We start from the raw sequence: 19517 nt of genomic DNA on the forward strand, positions 1-19517 counted from the left end.
TTTAAGTAGTTCTAAGTTCCAGGGGACTGATGACCTCAGAAGTTAAGTCCCATAATGCTCAGAGCCATTTGAACCATTTCTAGCATACTGCGCATGACAGCGCTTCAGACAACATTGGCTACATTGCGACAAGTTTGTCACTATTCGCTTTATTAATTATAAACGTTCACAATACAATCACGTTGCAAATAGTGAAGTTTATAACTATGCCACTGGATCTGTCTTTCCTCTGTTTCCAACTTCATCACTGGAAGACCACAACTTAATCAGGAAAAGGAGTTGCTAATTCAAACACAAATCCACTATTATCTTCTTGTGGTAACAATAAGACATTGATAATAAACTTCTCACATTCTCTCACGTCGTTCACCTGCATTGACGATACCATCACCCTCTCACTAGATGCTGTACACCCTCGCCGACCGCAAGCACGTCTCCGGCCGCAGCCCCAGTGCATACGTGATAGAAAGAGGCAGAGCATACGCAAAGAGCGAACGCCGACAACCACACTACACACCGAGGCACCAACCAACCGACCAAAACCAGCCTATTCGCTACACCGTCGTGTGCTTAAAAAGTCGAAAATCGAGAAATGAGGGAAACCGCGGCCACGCGATGCAGAGTCGGTCGCAGAGAACTTATGCTACTGGCCATTAAAATTGCTACAGCAAGAAGAAATGCAGACGATAAAAGGGTATTCATTGGACAAATGTATTATACTAGAACTGACATGTGGTTAAATTTTCACGCCATTTGGGTGCATAGATCCTGAGAAATCAGTACCCATAACAACCACCTCTGGCCGTAATAACGGCCTTGATACGCCTGGGCATTGAGTCAAAAAGAGCTTGGATGGCGTGTACAGGTACAGCTCCCCATGCAGCTTCAACACGATACCACAGTTTATCACGAGTAGTGACTGGCGAATTGTGATGAGCCAGTTGCTCGGCCACTATTGACCAGACGTTTTCAATAGGTGAGAGATCTGGAGAATGTGCTGGCCAGGGCAGCAGTCGAACATTTTCTGTATCCAGTAAGGCCCGTACAGGACCTGCAACATGCGGTCGTGCATTATCCTGCTGATCTGTGGGGTTTCGCAAGGATTGAATGAAGGGTGGAGCCACGGGTCGTAACACTTCTGAAATGTAACGTCCACTGTTTAAAAGCGCCGTCAATGCGAACAAGAGGTGACCAAAACATGTAACCAATGGCACCCCATATCATCACCCGGCTTATACGCCAGAATGGCGATGACGAATACACGCTTCCAATACGCATTCACCGTGATGCGACCACCATGATGCTGTAAACAGAACCTGGATGCATCCGAAAAAATGACGTTTTGCCATTCTTGCACCCAGGTTCATCGTTGAGTACACCAAAGCAGGCGCTCCTGTTTGTGATGCAGCATCAAGGGAAACCGGAACCATGGTCTCCGAGCTGATAGTCCATGCTGCTGCTAAAGTCCTCGAATTGTTCGTGCAGATGGTTGTTGTCTTGCAAACGTCTCCATCTGTTGACTCAGGGATCGAGACGTGGCTGCACGATCCGTTACAGTCATGAGGATAAGATACCTGTCAGATCGATTGCTAGTGATACGAAGCCATTGGGATAGAGCACGGCGTTCCGTATTACCCTCCTGAACCCACCGATATCATATTCTGCTAACAGTCATTGGATCTCACCAACGCGAGCAGCAATGTCGCGATACGACAAACAGCAATCCGACCTTTATCAAAGTCGGAAACGTGATGGTACGCATTTCTCCTCATTACACGAGGCATCACAACTAAGTTTCACCAGCCAATGCCGGTCTACTGCTGTTTGTGTATGAGAAATCGGTTGGAAACTTTCCTCATGCCCCACGTTGTAGCTGTCGCCACCGGCACCAACCTTGTGTGAATGCTCTGAAAATGTAATCATTAGAATATGACAGCATCTTCTTCCTGTCGGTTAAATTTCGCGTCTGTAGAACGTCATTTTCGTGGTGTAGCAAATTTAATGTCCAGTAGTGTAAATGAATAGAGGCACGCGACTGGCGCCAACGGTGCCACGTATCCACGGTATTTACTTTTACTGTTCTATTTTCAATACAGCACTGTCTCTTATCCAGTTCCTCATGAGTCTATTTAATAAAATGATGGAGAGGAAGCCATGTGCATCAAAATGAAGTATCTCTTTTGTTAGTGAAAGTCAGTTGAATGTTCTCTTAAAGGGCAAATCTTGGAATGGTCGTTGCACTTTATTAAACAATGATGAATCTTATCATATCTTGAACACACCAGAACCGCTCACTATTGCGTCTCTCTCAAAATATCGCATGACAGAGATTTCAAAAACTCCACTAAGTTGTTGCAGTGAAGAGCAATACGCCATACACAGCACATTCTAATGTATAATCAAGTTATTTCCAGCGGGCCATTGTATCGTGCAAGCTGCCACCTGTAGCCATACGTTCTTTCGTCCAGCGTATGAAGGAATGTGGAAATAAGAAGCACTTATCTACAGAGGAAGAGAGCTATGAAAATGATGAGCTGTAACTTACGTACAAAAACAGTCATTTATCAGTGGACGAAGGGGAATTGTGATTACCGCTCATCCTACACATGGAAGCAAGTAAGCTGTCGTTCTTTGCTTTTCAGTAACATATGAGAAATGCAGTGAGCAATGTGGCCTCATACTGCTGCCGTTATTAGGACTTCGCTGTGAATTGAAATGTGTGGGTTCACATAAACCATCACGATATCTCCCGCTGTTCTCACCGACAGTAGGAAATGGAAAATGAAATCTATTGATATCCAACAGAGCGGCATGCAGTTCTTTATAATCACGGAGATAGTATTGCCTAACAAGTTCCTGAAAAAATGAGACCATAGTGTCTGACACCGACTACATGGAAACAATAATATAAGCACTTTAGTCATTAATGTAAGATAATGAAAATAAAAGCACTGCTTTTCTAATTTTCTGCCAAGCAATCTAAACAAATGTAATGATGTGTGCGTCATTTGACACTTTTGAACTGTTCACAGGCTCTCTTACAGTACGTTTCATCTATGTCAGAACTTTATAGAAATGCAACGAATGTTAGACGTGGTTTTGACCCTTGTGAAGACGAGGTACTGCTGAATGTGTTCGTTCTGTCAACAAAATTTGCTTTGTAATGTGGTTAAATAAAGTGTCGTAAAAGAGATTGCTCACCAAGACAGAGAGAGAGAGACAGAGATAGAGAGAGAGAGAGAGAGAGAGAGAGAGAGAGAGAGAACCAAGGGTGGTCTGATGCGGATTCGAACCCTGCTGTAATGGTATCATAACGTTTACGATTACGATTGTAGCGTCTCATAAAGTTGCGAACACTGAAAAAATGATACGAAGACTGTCACGTACTCTTTAATACACTCATAGGAAAGGTGTAGTTCTATTGTCACTGAATCTGATATGCAGAACTATGACCGTGCGTCTAGCTGGTTCAAATGGTTCTGAGCACTATGGGACTTAACATCTATGGTCATCAGTCCCCTAGAACTTAGAACTACTTAAACCTAACTAACCTAAGGACAGCACACAACACCCAGTCATCACGAGGCAGACAAAATCCCTGACCCCGCCGGGAATCGAACCTTTTTTTTTTTTTCGCGGGCACGTGCTCTACCGACATTTTTTTTGTCGCGCTGACCACTTTTTTTAAAAATTTTTTTTATTTAGGAAGGCAGGGTAAACAAACATTCTTTACAGTTGTGCTGTCCTAGGGATAAGGAAAGTATCGAGACAGCAAAAACAATTTAGAAACCAAAAAATCAACACAAAGGCCGCCCTATTTTCTATTTATTTATTTATTTATTCATTTTTTTTGTAACAGCAATAAAGTAAATGACAATCCTAGTCACGGGCGGACCCCCCAGCTATCGGGAGGACTGTGAAAAACACTTCCTAAAAAATTGGAAAAGTAAGTCCTGTATTTCGTATGACTCCGTATGAGCTCGTGTTGTTCTTGTAAATACATCCAATAATCCATCACGGACTTAATATCGTACGAAAACAAATATTTCGTCGCATGTCCAGCGATCCAATTGACCGCATATGTCTTTTGTTTGGGAAAAAAGGTCTTGTCCGGTAGAAAAAGTACATCCGATGTGATTTCTGTGTAGTTAGTGCGCTGAAGGAAGGCCAGTATTCGACGCGTCAGCATCCAGACGTCCCTCGCTGCGCCACACATTAAACCATGTTCTTCCGTTGCTAACAGTCCACAGTTGGTGCAAAGCGGAGAATCGACCATATGAATTGTATGTAATCGACTCCAGGTCACAAGTTTACGGTTTATAAGAATATACCACATCGATGTCGCTGCTGTTGACAGTAATGGAGTATGCACTGCACACCAAATGTGGTTCCACGTTCTCGACGGGTATTTGAATTCCATTATATTGCGGCCATGGTGATCCATCAAGCATCTATAGATCTCCCGAGTCGTGGGTATTCTCGTCGAAGGTACTTTCAGACGAGCATAACTGTAATCAACAAGAAACGAGGCAATGTGTGCAAGAGAAGGCGAAATATTGCCCATCGCAATAGGGGGTTCGTACGAAGGCGGAACAAGTACTTCTATCAGAGCTGACGTTATGGTATGCCTTCTTTGTTGCCAATTTCGTATCATCGCTCGCATGTAAAGCGCCAGAGCTTTGTTTCTCACGTTTGTGAGGTTGAGGCCACCGTTCCGGAACTGTAGCGTTAACGTATCATATTTGATCTTAAATAACATCCCAGTACTAACATAGTAACCAAAGGCAGCCATGAGGCGATCTGCAATACCCTTCGGTATTGGTAGGATCTGCGCTAAATGGGGCAGTCGTGACGCTATGTGAACGTTGGTGTATGCCACACGTTGGATCATGTCAAAGGCTCTCAGTGAGTTGTTGCGTATCGTCAGACGAACATTCTGCAGAAGCCGCCGAGAACTCGCCGCCGCCGACCGCCGTAGTGAACGGGTAAATGTGATCCCCAGACATCTCAGCGATTCCACCGTCTGAAACGGTCCCGATACGTCTTCCAGACCCCGTCCAATGTGCATAATTTTGGATTTCGTCATGTTAACGACACTGCCTGTCGCCGTCCTGTAAGAGTCTAGATGTTCAACAGCCTGACGCACTTCATGTCCTGATCTGACAAGGAGGATCATGTCGTCCGCATATGCGGGGCAAACGAAAGAGTTCTCATTACGCACTATCCCAGTAAGTGAGCGCCTCATAACACACATCAGCGGCTCAAGCGCTACCGCAAACAGCATCATGGAGAGTGGGCACCCTTGTCGGACTGAGCTGTTAATGGGAATCGAGCCCGCTTCCCGGCCGTTTACAATCACCTTCGATGTAGCCCCTCGTATTAGCCTCATAACGATGGAGATGAAAACATGTGGAATCGCCATTCGGCTCATGACAGACGCCAAGAAGTCATGGTTTATCCTATCGAACGCACGATCGAAGTCCACAGATATCATCGCTGCTCGCATTTTACACGTTTCCGCAAGGGCGATAACGTCACGGTTTTCACTTAACGCCGAGGAGATGTTGCTTCGCACCCCTAGGCAAGCCTGATCAGGGGATATTGTCCTGGATATCGCCAGCTTGAGACGAGACGCTAGTAGTCTTGCAAAGATTTTATAATCGGTGTTTAGCATAGTGAGAGGCCGATATTGATTAACATTGCGACTCCCCGCCATCTTCGGGATGGGAAGAAGAAAGCCCGTTACAAAATCCGACGGTAGGCGCATGTCCGGACGCATCGCCTCATTGTACATCGACACCAACTGTGGCATCATCATGTCCACGAATTCTCGATAAAACTCTAGCGTAATCCCATCTGGCCCTGGTGATTTATGGGCCGCTCCTTTTTTGAGTGCCACCTTTATATCGTCTTCTGTGAGTGGCTCCATAAGCGCTGCCTTATCCGTCTCTGTCAGTGTCGTTTGCAGATGTTGCAGTATCTCTTCCCCCACGAGACGGTCCGTCGGTGTACCGGCATAGAGGTGGCGGAAATGCTCTAAAAATTCATTTGCAATGTCCTGTTGTGTTGTCAGTTGACGGCCATCTAAACCGTGGAGCACTGTTACCAATGACCGGCGGTAACGTTTATGTTCCCGCGACACATGGTGCATCGAGGTACGTTCCCCAGTGATGGTGTCGAGACATCGTGCCCGTATTGGGATGCCACCCAGTCGTCGTCGCGTGATCGATAGGATTTGTGCCTTGACACGATGCACTTCCGCTTGATGTTCTGCAGACGGCACCTGGAAGGACAGCTCACGAAGCATGGTGTAATAATAATCAAGAGTGTCTCTTTGCCATCTCGTCTTATCCCGACCATACTGTATGAGCGCTCTTCTTATTGCCGGCTTAGTACACTCGAGCCACCATTGAAGCACGGAGGTATATGTTGGTAGACGGCGTTGACATGTGGCCCATACCTCCTCGACTCTCTGACGACATTCGGTGTCTGCCAAAAGTGACGAATTGAGCTTCCATGTCCCGCGGCTTCTCCACACACTTTGCCTAGGGAGTGCTATGGTACAAATGTAAGCCAGATGATCAGTAAATGCCGCAGGCCATCGTTCCGCGGCGATCACCTTATCCTGTAGGCCAACCGAAACATATATTCGATCGAGTCTGCTCGCTGAGTGACTGGTATAAAAAGTATATCCCTCACGGTTCCTATGAATCATGTCCCAGGTGTTGCTTAACTCCAGATCCCGGCATAACACATGCAATTCACGAGAGGTATTGTAATGTGGAGTCTGGTCTTTTTGGGCTAAAACACAATTGAAGTCACCACCTATAATGAAATGATCGAATGTGCCGGTAAATAAGGGCACAATCTCTTCCGAATAATATCTCGCACGCGCCCGTCTGTTGTCGGTGCCGGAAGGGGCATAAACATTGAGAATGCGAATTCCATTAACAGTTATCGCCAGTCCTCGTGCCGAAGGTAGATAAGCCAGGTCGCGAACCGGAATCCCGTCCCGGACCAATATTGCCGTTCCACTGTCGTTGTTCGAGTGCGGCGAGGTGTAGGAGATGTAGCCATGGACTTCCTGGAACTCAGGAATGTAGAGTTCCTGTACCATCAGTATATCCACATCCGACGCGTATATCATGTCCCTAAACAACTGCTGTTTAACGGGCGATCTAATGGTATTGACATTCACTGTCCCTATTCTGTATGCCTGGGGTCTAGTAGCTGTCATCTCCACATGATGTTAAAATGACAAAGTTGCACCGTATCGACAGTCCCTTTGCACATCCGCAGAGGGTCACCCGACGGACGAGTCCCTGCGGTATTAGGTTTCTTGAGATGCAGACGGATGCGAGTCCCCACCAGTAGAATGGTCCGCATCGGTAATTTCATCGTCCTGCTCATACCAGCTGATATCATTGTGGTGCTCCAAATTTTCCTGTGCAGCATTGATGAGTGACAGCTGTTGTTCTTTCGCAGTTTTAGACTCCACCGCAGAAGGGGTAGCAGGCCCCTGAGCGGATGCGTCGTCTGAGCGACATGACATCTTTTCACTGTCCGAATTCATATGGTCTGCGACATCGGAAGCTTGTGGTTCCAAGTCAGACAGGTCCATAGTGTTAGTCTCCTCTGGGCTTCCAAGAAGAGAAGATAGCGTCTCCGAAGAGTTTAGTCGGCGCTTCTTGCGGCGCTTTGGCGAGCGTTGTTTGCGGGCCCTCACCTCGGCCTCTGGTGTCGGTGAATCGTGTATCTCCTGCAGTCTCGCCGTCGCCACAACGCCCTGGGGCCGTTCCACTTCTGCCTCCATGCCTGTTGTGACGCTGTCAACCTCTTTTTGCACCACATGTAATGTCTGGGATTAGAGGTTTGTCGGAGCCATTCCTTCGTCAGTGGGGTCCGAAGGCGCCTCAATCAACTGCGGCGTCGGTTCGATAGTGCGTTCCGAACTCGGCGTCACCTCCCCACGAAGCGCCGCCACGTAAGTCATCGGCAGTGACGTTGGTGTAGTCGGATTCTGGAGGTCTCCGCTAGGGAGTTGCACGAGTCTCCTCTGCATACACGCAGATCGAAGATGTCCTTCACCACCACAACCGGAGCATGTCCGGGGCTGTCCGTCATAGATGACAATAGCTCGACAGCCACCGATGTTGATGTACGATGGCACATGTTTCGTAAGGGCAATTCGCACCTGTCGGACACCATTGAGCACTGGATACGTGCTAAAACTTGCCCAACGTTCGGCCGTATGACTGATAACTCTGCCATATGGCTGGAGCGATTCAGTGACCAATGATTCTGGTACCTCGAAAGGCAGCTCAAAGACTCGAATCGTACGCACGCCCAGGCCAGAATGAGCGACTAAAACTTCGCCAATATGACCATCGGAGTGTCGGAACTGGAATCCTCGTTTGGCGGCTTCAATGATCCTATCGCATGCTGCGTCGTCAATCATCTTTACGTAAAGAGTGCTGCTCACGATTGATAAATGAATTCCAATGATCTCCGTGTAATTAAGTTGCACTTCGTCCCTCAAGAAACGTTCGATTTCGAAAGCCTTCGGTCGTGCATACTCGTTACAGAACGTGAACTGTATCGTGGTTTTTCGGAAATTATGTGCCATGGCGTTCGATTCAAACAGTAACACACGCGATTGACGACGGTGTAAACACCGCTTCTTCCGCGAACGTTCGCAGCCGGGAAGTAAACAAGTCCGAGCTGCTCCGCGGCTAAAGGCGGACTGCCTTGGAACCCAGGCGTGGGAAGCGAGAACGCTACCACACGACCACCAGCTGCGGACTGCGCCTAGCTCTAGAGTGATACCGGCACTGAGTTCTTGTTTCGTGGAAATTAAAGGTACCTTTCGCTGTGTCTTCAGTGTACGAGACACTTGGTTTTTTAGTCGTCGCAGTCGACTTACTGGACTAAAATATCAGGTTTTATACAGAAAGCTGATCCAGCAAGCACTTGAAGGAAATTGCACAAAAGTTCCGTGAATAACATTTTGTTCGAAATTACGAAGCTTGTGTGATGAGCCATAATGTGTTTGGTTAAACATTAAGTAACAAGTGGTCGTCTCAAGAATGTCTTCTGGAATACTTTGCAATGGGATGTGTCGCTGAAAGAATACTGTTATGATGTATTTAATTGTGTGTTATAATTTCTGTGTAAAATGTTGCAGACAACGAGGCTGCCAATCCCAGTGGGGCGAGTGTTTCCAGCCGAGTAGCATTCCATGCGGCTAAGTTCGACCATAACGCCGCAGCTAGCCATTGTTTCACTTCAAGGCCGTTTGCTAAGAGTGGAGATAGCGCTGTTCGTTTACCGTTACAACCCGAAAGCGTTGGAACCAATATCCGCACATCAAAAAGAGTTTTGCATCACCTCGGTTCCGAGAGTTTCGGAACCTGTACAGAATAGAGATTAACATAAACATCATTCACGCCCTTTTTATTGCTCATTAAAACCACACTCTGCATATTGTACCAACATAGAGCGAGACCTTCAGAGGTGGCAGTCCAAATTGCTGTACACACCGGTATATCTAAAACTCAGTAGCACGTTCTCTTGCATTGATGCATGCCTATATTCGTCGTGGCATACTATTTACAAGTTCGTCAAGGCATTGTTGGTCCAAATTGTTCCACACCTCAACGGCGATTCGGCGGAAATCCATTACAGTGGTTGGTGGGCCACGTCGTCCATAAACAGCCCCAATGCTGGCCACTCTATTCGAGCGATGCCGTTATCCAGAAGGAAGTCACTCACGAGATGGGGCGCGAATTGTCGTCCATGAAGACGAATGCCTCGTCAGTATGCTGCACTATCGGTCCGAGGATGGCATTCACGTATCGTACAGCTGTTACGGCGCCTTCCATTACCACCAGCGGCGTACGTCGGCCCCACATAATGCCACCCCAAAGCAGGGAACCTCCACCTTGACACCTTGCTGCACTCGCTGGACAGTATGTCTAAGGCGTTCAGTCTGACCGAGTTGCCTCGAAACACATCTCCGACGATTGTCTGGTCGATGGCATATGCGACACTCATCGGTGAAGAGAAAGTGATGCCAATCCTGAGCGGTCCATTCGGATTGTTGTCGGGCCCATCTGTACTGCGCTGCATGGTGTCGTGGTTGCCAAGATGGACCTCACCATTGGCGTCGGGAGTGAAGTTGCGCATCATGCAGCCTATCGCACAAGGTTTGAGCCGTTAACACGACGTCCTGTGGCTGCACGAAAAGCATTATTCAGCATGGTGGCGTTGCTGTCAGGGTCCGTAGGTAGCGGTCATCCACTGCAGCAGTAGCCCTTGTGCGACCTGAGCGAGGTTTGCCATCGACAGTTTCCATTTGTATCTCCTCCATGTCTGAACAACATCGCTCTGGTTCACTCTAAAACGCCTGGACACTTCCCTTGTTGAGACCCCTTCCTGGCACAAAGTAACAACGCGGACGCGATCGAACTGCGGTTTTCACTGTCTAGGCATGGTTGAACTACAGACAACACGAGCCGTGCATGCACCTCCTTTTTGGAGGAATGACTGAAACTGATCGGCTTTCGGACACCCTCCGTCTAACAGGCACTGTCATGCATGGTTGTTTACATCTTTGGGTGTGTTTAGTGACATCTCTGCACAGTCAAAGGGACTGTGTCTCTGATACAATATACACAGTCAACGTCTATCTTAATGAGTTCTGGGAACCGGCATGATGCAAAACTCTTTTTGGAATGTATATATGAAGAGGCGGCGCGCAGAATCGCTGTTGGAGGGGGGACGGCGGTCTTGCGCAAAATTCCTATTTCAGCTCGGAACATGTAAAAAGTTTTTGGCTTTGCCCGGACTAGCCATTCAGACATCTATCTTACTTGTGATGTTACAGTACAATAAGCAAGGATTCAACAACGAACCGGCTAAAAAATGGTTCAAATGGCTCTGAGCACTATAGGACTTAACATCTAAGGTCATCAGTCCCATAGACTTAGAACTACTTAAATCTAACTAACCTAAAGACATCACACACATCCATGCCCGAGGCAGGATTCGAACCTGCAACCCTAGCGGTCACGCGGTTCCAGAATGATGCGCCTAGAGCCGCTCGCCACACCGGCCGCCGGCACTCAGGCAAATTTTACGAATCGATTAATGTGTTTGCAAAAGATTTTAATTGGACTGAAATTAATTCTCAATTGACGGCACCATTATTATCTGAACATGCAATAAAGTCACCCTCCTTCGATTTTAAGCACAATAACAGTCACCCTTACATACAGGGTGACAATTATTGAACTATATGAAATATAATCGTCATATTTTCTAAACGGTCTTCGTTAGGAGGTTCAAGCTGCGCGGTTGGCCGCAGTACATGAAGGGAATTAGTATGGTTTGGTTCAACGACGAAGCTCACTTTCATTTCGAAGGGTTCGTCAATAAGCAAAATTGGCGCATTTGGAGGACTCACAATCCGCATTTCTGCGATCGAGAAGTCAACAGGTGAGTGTGTGTGTGCAACGTTTATTCACGAAATAATCGGTGAGATATTCCTCGACAGCACGGTGATTACCGAACGATACGTGAAGATTCTGAGGTCATTTCATCCACATTATCCAAAGTCACCCAGGTTTAGACAAGATGTAGTTAATGCAAAACGGCGCTTGACCCCCACCGAAGCAGGAGAGTGTTTGATGTCCTGGAGGAGCAGTGTGGGGACCTCATTATGGCTCTGGGGTACCGAGAGGCCAACTGGTATGGGCCTCGATTTGCTGCCATATTCCCCGGATGCGAACACAAGCGACTCCTTTTTGTGGGTGCTGTATTAAAGACAAGGTGTAGAGCAATAACCTGAACACAATTGCTGAGCTAGAAAGAGCCATTTAGGAGGCCTCGATTTTCCGAGACTTCCGGGGGTCATGCAGAAATTCGTTATTCGTTTGTGCCATACCATCGCCAATGATGGCAGGCATGTCGAACATGTCATAACTTTGTTGTTGTTGTTGTCTTCAGTCCTGAGATTGGTTTGATGCAGCTCTCCATGCTACTCTATCCTGTGCAAGCTGCTTCATCTCCCAGTACCTACTGCAACCTACATCCTTCTGAATCTGCTTAGTGTACTCATCTCTCGGTCTCCCTCTACGATTTTTACCCTCCACGCTGCCCTCCAATGCTAAATTTGTGATCCCTTGATGCCTCAGAACATGTCCTACCAACCGATCCCTTCTTCTAGTCAAGTTGTGCCACAAACTTCTCTTCTCCCCAATCCTATTCAATACCTCTTCATTAGTTACGTGATCTATCCACCTTATCTTCAGTATTCTTCTGTAGCACCACATTTCGAAAGCTTCTATTCTCTTCTTGTCCAAACTAGTTATCGTCCATGTTTCACTTCCATACATGGCTACACTCCAAACAAATACTTTCAGAAACGACTTCCTGATACATAAATCTATATTCGATGTTAACAAATTTCTCTTCTTCAGAAACGCTTTCCTTGCCATTGCCAGTCTACATTTTATATCCTCTCTACTTCGACCATCATCAGTTATTTTACTTCCTAAATAGCAAAACTCCTTTACTACTTTAAGTGTCTCATTTCCTAATCTAATTCCCTCAGCATCACCCGATTTAATTTGACTACATTCCATTATCCTCGTTTTGCTTTTGTTAATGTTCATCTTATATCCTCCTTTCAAGACACTGTCCATTCCGTTCAACTGCTCTTCCAAGTCCTTTGCCGTCTCTGACAGAATTACAATGTCATCGGCGAACCTCGAAGTTTTTACTTCGTCTCCATGAATTTTAATACCTACTCCAAATTTTTCTTTTGTTTCCTTTACTGCTTGCTCAATATACAGATTGAATAACATCGGGGAGAGGCTACAACCCTGTCTCACTCCCTTCCCAACCACTGCTTCCCTTTCATGCCCCTCGACTCTTATTACTGCCATCTGGTTTCTGTACAAATTATAAATAGCCTTTCGCTCCCTGTATTTTACCCCTGCCACCTTTAGAATTTGAAAAAGAGTATTCCAGTCAACATTGTCAAAAGCTTTCTCTAAGTCTACAAATGCTAGAAACGTAGGTTTGCCTTTTCTTAATCTTTCTTCTAAGATAAGTCGTAAGGTCAGTATTGCCTCACGTGTTCCAACATTTCGACGGAATCCAAACTGATCCTCCCCGAGGTCTGCATCTACCAACTTAAATGTTGGATAAAGCGATTGCACGCTGTAGTTTGTAACTGATTAAGGTTTTTTCATATAGTTCAGTAATTGGCATGCTGTAAGTCCGTATTGGAGAGAGAGTGATGGTTCAATTTTGGCTCACCGCTGTATCGAACTTTGGCCTAAGAAAAGTTTTCACCGTACGATAAATCTTGCTATGTCTGGATTTTACGTTCAAACAACTCGTTATTATAGTATGCTTTTGAAGCGCGCCACTGCGGCACTTAGTAAAGTCGTAATAATCGCTTCAAACTTTGCACGAAGGTAGATAAACATATAAAATCAACGAAAATGGATAAAGTTAAGCCTAAACATTTTTAACCAATAATATCTATTCGTTGTCGAGATACGAAAGTTTAAAGTCGAGCTAACTGTAGCACGTAAAATTCTTTCTTACGTGAACTGAACCGGAGGAAACAGTTGATTGTGAATCAAATAAATAAAAAAAGATGCGATTTTACGATAAAATTGAAAAATCACTTTAAAAAAATCTTCATTCGGGTTTTACGTACAAAACATACTTTTCTGTGGTTTTTTACTTGCGCCAACTCTATTTTTCTATCTTGTGTGAACAGGTTCAAATTTTGTGAGACACGTGGACAGAGACATGTAATTAATGTTCGTTCTTTTATTTTGTGAAAGATTTGGCCGTTGACACGATGTAAGCAATGTAGTTGGAAGGAGAATAATAACACCTATACTGGATCAACCGTTACCCGAATCAACAAAACTCCTCATCACTTGCTAAGCTGTGGTTGTAGTCTAATGTCAAAATTATGGTTCAGTGGAAGTTGGAAACCAGAATGAAAAATTCCCCTATCGTAGCACAAAAGGTGAATATGTCCGGTGCAGAGCTAGAGACATAAAAGGAGGGTACTAACTTTCCGACTTACGCGGCAGATTGAAAAACGTTTAAATCAAAACATCTCGACATATTTGCCCTTTTTTATGTGTAAACCCTGCTTAGCTAGCGCAGTGAGCTCCCTTATTTGCAAGTATTGGTACACTTGTATCATGCAATTTACCGGCTGAAGTCCCTGATCCCGTGCACAAAATTCAGAAGATTCGCTGGCCGTAGTAAACAACGTATATCATATGAAACTTCCTGGCAGATTAAAACTGTGTGCTGGACCGAGATTCAAAGTCGGGACCTTTGCATTTCGCAGGCAAGTGCTGTACAATCTGAGCTGCCCAGACACTTTTAATCTGAAAGGAAGCTTCATTTCAGCTGCAGAATGAAAATCGCATTCTGGAAACATCCCCAAGGCTGTGGCTAAGCCATGTCTCCGTAATATCCTTTCTTCCAGGAGTGCTAGTTCTGCAAGATTCGCAGACGAGCTTCTGTTGGAAGGTTGGAGACGAGGTACTGGCAGAATTGAAACTGTGGGGACGGATCGTGAGTTCAGACGGTAGAGCACTTGCCTGCGAAAAGCAAAGGTCCCGAATTCGAGTCTTTGTCTGGCACACAGTTTTAATCTGCCAGGATGTTACATATCAGCGCACACTCCGCTGCAGATTGAAAATCTGATTCTGGGAACGTATATCATGTAGCTCAAGAGCATATATGTAATAGATGTAAAAGCCAAAATGTTTTTTCTGAGGGGGGGGGGGTGAAATTTCTGGAATGTATTTTTGATTTTCTCCTGGGGAGGGGGGGGGGTGGACACTAAAACAGTTTATGCATGGGGCAGGGGTTGTGTTGATTTTTTCCCCTAGGCGACCATTTGTCCCCGCCGCCCCCTCCCCCCTTCTGTTAAATATATGGTGAGGGAGTTAGCAACAAATACAGACAAAATTTTATGTGCTGCTAGAGAGCTGGAGAAATCTACAATACTAATATTCAGAATGTAGATGACATCTATAACAGAAAGTATCCCTGAGTCGGCATGCATGCCTCCTGACTTTAATGGCACGCTGTGTCACACCGCACAACGTGACAAATGCCATGTAGGATAACGTAATAAATGGTTCAAATGACTCTGAGCACTATGAGACTTAAGTTCTAAGGTCATCAGTCCCCTAGAACTTCGAACTACTTAAACCTAACTAACCTTAGGACATCACACACAAACATGCCCGAGGCAGGATTCGAACCTGCGGCCTTAGCCGTCTCGCGGTTCCAGACTGTAGCGCCTAGAACCGCTCGGTCACTCTGGCCAGCGATAACGTAATAGCATGTGTTATATAACACGGCATCGATTCAAGAAAAGACATCTCACCGTGAGAGTACATCTCTCTAGAACTAGTCTTGTTGGAAGTTGCGAATTGGGTTACGTCAACGTAAGCGTTCGGCATTCTGTGAATCAGTCGTTGATACTTGCTGGTTCAGAAAGGATTAGGAATGATTTCTTCGGGATATTTTTTTAGCTTAGGTCAACCAAGGTATCTGGATTTTCTATACTAGAAAGCATACTTCAGGGGCTTAAATAGGCTACGGAACTTATAAGATATCACTTATAAGATATCATAAGTATTGGCTGTGAATTTGCGAATCGACTGTTGAGTAAAGATTGTGCGTTGAGGGTGGTTTAGAATTGATATAGGATCCAGTTTTATCCTGGTTATTGGTATTAGTAGTCCTGTACAAAGTACTATAGTGAGGAAGAGTGGTTTATTTTTATTGTTGTTAGATGCGTGATTTAGTACTGAGTTCTTAGGACGACTCATGTGCATTTTATTGTTTTGCAGGCACTAATCATCTGATACCAGAACATGTGATTTGAATCACAGCATTAAGAGGCCTGTGACTGACAAGGCTTTTCCCAATTTTACTTGGAAAGACTAATTTGAATCACGTTCCGTGTTATATCCACTCACGGAAATCCGTGGCGATTATCCAAGCAACTATAACATTTTGGAAGAGAAATAGTCTCACAGTCAACTCTTGAAGAGGAAGTGCTTTGATTATCTGTGTAACTGATATTCGAAAGTGGCGGTGACATTAGAATCTTTTTATGTCCAGATTTGTTGGTAGTTGCGGTAAAATGCACTCATTCGCACCTCCGAACTTTCGTATGAACTTTTCGTTAACTAAAATGTTTCTTTGTTACAATCAAAAATAGTCCCCGGATAGTCAACTTTGCTCATGAAAATTTAGTCACAAATCTCTGCATACTAAAAGTAAAGGAAAGAAAAAGGGAAGAAAATTTTAGTCTGTACACAGAGTAGTCTCAGATACTAGTAAAGCAAAGTAGCAATGTTCTTTTAAGTCAAGCAGTACTTAGTTGCTAATCTGTTATTCGAAAAAAAATGTAAAGAAAAGAAAATAAAGCTAAAATAGGGGAAAATATTTTCATATCAAAGGAACTTTAAGCAAATACTCTACTTAAGATCATTGGAGAAAGATATAATTCGGACTTCACAGAAGCACAAATACGAGATTTCTGACTTTACCGATCCTTAGATACTTGATTCTGTGTTACGGAATTACACAGGACAGTGGGTACCGGGACTAGTAAATTTTATTACGAAGAGGAATGACTAATACGGTAAAACTAATTATTACCTTATTTACTAAATTAATTTCTCCTCTCTTCACTATTTCAGAATAGTTTTACACAGGAGCAGAATAACTTCTCTATGTACAAAAGGCCATGTCCTGACAGACTCACTGGCTCATCATCATCCGGCCCAAACTGCTAAGGAAAGAAACTTGAAATTTGGAGAAGGCACTGTACGCTCGTTGAAGAAGAAATTCCGATATTCATATCCCAAGGGAATAAAATAGCAGCCGACCGTTGTGACCGAGCGATTCTAGGCGCTTCAGTCCGGAACAGCGCGATTGCTACGGTCGTAGGTTCGAATCTTGCTTCGGGCATGGATGTGTGTGATGTCCTTAGGTTAGTAAGGTTTAATCAGTTCTTCTAAGTTCTAGGGAACTGATGAACTCGGATGTTAAGTCCTATAGTTTTCAGAGCCATTTGAACCACTTTTGAATAAAATAAGGGATGAAATGCAGACGAAGGTTTTTGAAATGCCACTATTAAGGTAATTTTGAAACTGGATTTATGAAATCGGTATTTGGTTTCTCGGTCAGAAATAAAGAAATCTGTGTTTCAGCGTGTTTCGAAATTTAGCTATTGGGGTGAAATGTTAGGTGAAAGCAATATATCATTATTAAGGAACTACCAAAGTAATTTTAAAGCTACTTCTATTAACGTTTGAAGCTAAATCTATCAAAATTTGTATTCGGCTCCTTGTTAGAAATAAAATATATGCGTGTTACTGTCTTTGGAAATTTAACCCATAAAAGGGCAAAACAGGGGTGAAACATGTCATGAAAATATTTCATTGGGAAAGCATTTTTAAAGCTAAATCTTTGAAAATTTGGTGTTTCGTTCCTCTGTTAGACATGAAAGAAATACTTGGTTCACTGTTGTAGGAAATTCATCTCTTAAGTGGGTGAAATACGGTTAGACTGATTCATTGTCTTGCCATTGGCCAGCCCAAATCGCTAAGAATATAAACTTGTCGTTCGGAGATATTATACAGTAGGCACCGTTTAAAAATGGACTGCCTGAAATACCAGTACTAAGGGGACGAAAGAGGGGATGAAAGATTTTTTGAAAGTATGCCGCTATTAAGGGAATTTTCAATCTAGAGCTACGAAAACTGGCATTGGGGTTCTCAGGCAGAAAATAAAAATTACGTGTTTCAGACACTAAAGAGGTAAAACAGTGTGTGAAGTATTTTTGAAAATAATTACTAAAGAACTATTAAAGGATTTATAAGGCTACATCTATGGCAACTGGTATCTGACTTCTCGGTGACAAATAAAATACGCGTTTCTGTGTTTTTGGAAATTTTACCCTTAAGGGAATGAAGTAGAGGATGAAAATTTGTAAGAAAATATTTCGTTACAATAAAATTGTTTTAAGGCTGTAGGGTACTTTTCCGGCTCAGTATTATGTAAAACTCAATACCTATTTTTTCAGGCACTGTTTATAATGTATATGTTTTACAGATTTTTTGTTGATATCAGGTAATGCAGCACGCTTTATAAACAAATTAGAAGTATTTTGAATATTTTTGGACCTGCTTAGGGTTATTAAAAATTACAAAGAAATTGATGCAGTTTTTTTTACAAAATGCTTCCTCAAATTGAGGTACTATTTAATCCAATGTTATACATTTGAAGGAGGCCACATTTTTACCAGATATGAATGACTTGATAACTGAGAGTTTAGACCTATTTAAATCCACCAATTATATATATTACAAGGATAAAAAATATCATATATTAGATTTTAATTTTTGTAATTGTTCCTAATAAAACTGTTCTTTCTTTCTATAATTTAGTTGATTCTGCAATGAAGCTTAGGTCTACCACATAAGAATGGGGTATTGAAAGTTACAGAAAAAAATTAGAGCAATGCTTTATAAACTTTAAGAAATATTTGTACCTGAATGCTTAAAAAATACAACTTGCAGAAAATTGCGAATGTAGATATGAGTCCAATTAAACTGTGCCTCAGGACATTCCTGAAGCATATTGTTCATGCTGCAGCATTTCGTCATCTTCAAGCTTCCTCTTGGCATTCCTTTTAGCACTTATCTTCTTTGGTAACTTGATGAGTGAATCTTTCATCTTCATGCACCTATTGTTTGTCACACAGAAGCAATTGATTTTATCTTAGAGCCACAATTCATTCTTAAATCTCTCAGGACTCCCAACCTTCCTATCACTTCGCCATTGAAACATACCACTGCATCTAGTACACCAACGTTTAATGTATTTACTCCTAAAAAAAACATCATTTGGTAATCTTTCCCATATGCAACGGATGAAGCTTTCATTTGTATTCTGAGTGCCCCCATAAAGATATATACTAAGCGAAACAGCGTCACTCAGCTCTCTAAAAATTGGTTTCATTTCATTCATAACAGGCTCAGGAAGAGAATGCTTACGATGACACATTTGACCACTTTATTTTGCCTTTTGGTAACCACACCAAAAATCGGATCCTTTAGGGCAAAGTCTGTGAACAGAGTGGTCATCTGTGGACAACTTATCAAAGTAGGTGGCCCTTACAGTTTTACTCATTGCTGTAACATCATTCAGAGGTGCATTTCGTCTAATGACAGTCCATAATAACTCTAAAGGAAGCCTATTTGAGTTTCTATAAATCTGCCACGGCCAGACAGGGTTTTTCCATCAGATGGTAACTTTCCTTTCTTTTCTCTTTATAGCCTCCTCAATCTAGCACCCATCTTCTTTTGCACATGCCCACAACACTCCAGTTTTGTTACCAAGGTATCATCATAAACATTGAATTCATTAATTTTATTGAAAGCCTT

Source organism: Schistocerca gregaria, chromosome 5, assembly GCF_023897955.1.
Source record: "Schistocerca gregaria isolate iqSchGreg1 chromosome 5, iqSchGreg1.2, whole genome shotgun sequence".
Lineage (NCBI taxonomy): Eukaryota > Metazoa > Arthropoda > Insecta > Orthoptera > Acrididae > Schistocerca > Schistocerca gregaria.